Genomic DNA, 3,314 nt, shown 5'->3' on the forward strand with positions numbered 1-3,314 from the left:
CGGAAATTGGGCGTTTGGAATGGCCTAAGCCAACATGTGACTGCCAGGCTTTCTAAATGGGTTTTTCCAGTTTCTTTGATTCGTTTACGACATTAAAAGCTTAATATTCTCAGTGTGTCATTATATTCATTAATTCATTGAACTAATGCAGCGAACTTGAGGTGACAGTGAATTTTTATCTGAGAGGCAAGCTGTTGAGGAACCACAAGGGTTGCTGCTATTTCCAAGTTGGAGAAGGGACCTCTGTGACGTAGACAACAAGTGACCGCTGCAGGAGGCTGGACCGCTCCTGCGTTACCATCCACTAGGGCATAGAGGGGGAATATATATCTGTGGCGAGCGCAGCGAGCCACCGTGCCCGAAGCGTGGCGAGCGTAGCGAGCCCGAGAGGGGACACTTTTGGCCCCCCGTTACCATCCCCGCCCCTCCCCCTTTCAGCCCGAGTCACGTGGGTGTGACGTCACAGGGCCATCAGCCCTGTATAGTCTAGACCTAACCGAACTACAAGTGCCTACTGTCCAACGTGACCCGTTCCACCCGGTACAAAATTCTCTGCTCTTGGACTTCCCACCTAATTTATGATTGCAGATACCTGTGTTGAAGTAGGTAATTGATGAGACATATACTTAAGCACAGGTGACTGCAATCATAAATTAGGTGGGAAGTCCAGGAGCAGAGCACTAAGTGGAACGGGTCATATTGGAGGGTCAGCAGAGCCCAGCGGTAACCATCGTGACGCATGCGCGCAGCTCTGACGTATGCATACTTGCCTACTTTTGAAAAACACTTTCAGGGAGACTGCAGATGGCAGCAGCAGTGCGGCGCACAGTTGAGGGGGCTTGGTCCACTCCGCCCAAAAGGAGTTTCTAGCTCCAGCTATGGGCGTATATATTCCTATAAGCTGAGACCCTTAAGGTGCCCACACACATACCGACTTTTCATCCAATTAGGCCGATTTCGACGAATCAGGTAAAAGTACAAATCGTGAGTTTATACTCACGATGCCAATGCGCGTCCCCGCTCATCGTACATCGCATCCTCTGATCTGCCATGCTGTAGGGCAGATTAGCCAACCATGAACACGATTTAAGCCGATCGTAAGGGTTTTTTTCCCTCACGATGAATCATACGATTAATCGCACAACATGGAATTTGTCAGGAGCCTGGACACGCCCCATCGCCATCTTGTGCAGCATCGTGTATGGAGCAAGACAGTCACACATTGAGGAGCCTGCACACTGGATTCTTGTTTTGGACAATTTTTGGTGAGTATTGGCACAGTTTAAATACAACCACACTGACCACCAATATGTGCTCCCCACTGGCCGCCAATGTGTGCCCCCAGGTAATAAATACATGACCCAGCCACCGCCCACCGTATTGAGGCGGGCGGTGGCTGGGTCATGCATTTAAGTTCCCACTGCCCACAAATGTGTGCCCCCAGGTAATAAATGCATGACCCAGCCACCGCCCGCCGTAATGAGGCGGGCGGTGGCTGGGTCATGCATTTAAGCTCCCACTGCCCACCAATGTGTGCCCCCAGGTAATAAATGCATGACCCAGCCACCGCCCGCATTATAATGAGGCGGGCGGTGGCTGGGTCATGCATTAAGCTCCCATTGCCCACCAATGTGTGCCCCCTTACCTAACCACGTCATGGGCCCACCTAATAATTAATTAGAAAACCAATCAATTTTTTTTTTAATTAATAGACAAAAATATTTAATCAAGATAAACAAATACATTCCAGGAAGATTATTAATATTGAAATTACATTATATTAATAACAAACATGTTTAAAAATCAATTCAATACAGATAAAATAAAAATAAATTGTAAGATAACAAAAAAATAAAATAAGTAAACACGTATTTTACAAAATAATCACCATACATTATATTTAAAAACACACATTATTTAAAGCTGGGGGTGTTCTACCTTTCGGTCTCCAGCTGTTGTGGAACTACAGATCCCAGGATGACCTGCCACCCACCTTTGAAACTTGTTTTTAGGGCATCCTGGGATCTGTAGTTCTACAACAACAACAGGCCCAAAGGTGGAAGACCCATGCTGTCACACAAAGAAAAACATATTACCAAGCAATGAACACATGACATTCCTGTAAAAGAAAATACGATTAGAATACAATAACAAACCTTTAAAAACCTGTAAAAAAGAAAATATTAAAACATTAAAAATGTGAACTATAACAACATTACATTTAACAACACTATATACACAAATATTTAAATGTCCTTTTTTTTCTTCTTCATAGATAATGTCCATGGATTCTGATCGTGAATTAGTTACAGGATTCATTGAAATCCTGCACTCGAAAGAGTGTCTGTGGAAGATCAGTTCTCGGAAGTACCACAACAAGTCACACAAGTTGGCCGCACTCGAGGAACTGTTGGTGTATACGAAAAACTACATATCTGATGCAGACCTGAAAACTGTACGGCAAAAGATTCAAAGGGCCTGATTCAGACCCACTCGCAAGCGGCTGTCCGCTCGCAAGTGGGTCGATGTTGTGCACTGCGCATCCGCACGACGGCGGGAGCTCCGTCGTGCGCATGCGCCAGACGCGACGAGCGAAGGACTTTCCTTCGCTCGTTGTGTCTGATCAAAGGGGGCGTGCTGTCGATGTTGATTGACAGCACGCCCCCTTTGGTGGGCGTGCCTCCCTGACGGGGGCGTTCCCAAGGGAACGCCTACCGTCAGAAGCCGGCCCACTGACATCACTAGTGATGTCAGTGGGAGTGATTTTGGCTCTGATAGAGCCAAAATCACTCCGGGCCTTGCGGTTGAAAGACTCAACCGCAGGCTCCGGCTCGCAGTGGCGATGGTCGCGATGGTCAAGACCATCGCGGCCATCAAACTGCACGCTCGTATAGGCTGTGGGTGGTGACCCACAGCTCTACGAGCGTCCAGGAGGACGCTCCATAATTATGGAGGGCGGCCCTCATTCAGAGCGTGCGCTCTGCTCAGAGCGTACGGCTCTGAATGAGGGCCAAAATCTCAGGACAGTGTACATCAAAGAAAAAAAGAAGGTGGATGACTCCAAAAAATCAGGAGCAGGCACAGATGAAATATATAGTCCTGCGCTGTGGTACTACCATATGATGTCATTCATCACTGAACAAGAGCCTCAAAGGGAATCTATCGTCTTGATGGCTGAGTGTGAGGGAGAAGAGGTTGCAGAAGTCTTGGTAAGTAGTGACACAGTTTAAACCAAAATCCTTAATGTTTTTGTTGTTAAATTCCAAATGTCCAATTTAGTCAGTAGTTCACAGACATTCCTCCTGCTATGGTAC

Source organism: Taudactylus pleione, unplaced genomic scaffold, assembly GCF_031769625.1.
Source record: "Taudactylus pleione unplaced genomic scaffold, aTauple2 ptg000018l, whole genome shotgun sequence".
In the NCBI taxonomy this organism is placed as follows: domain Eukaryota; kingdom Metazoa; phylum Chordata; class Amphibia; order Anura; family Myobatrachidae; genus Taudactylus; species Taudactylus pleione.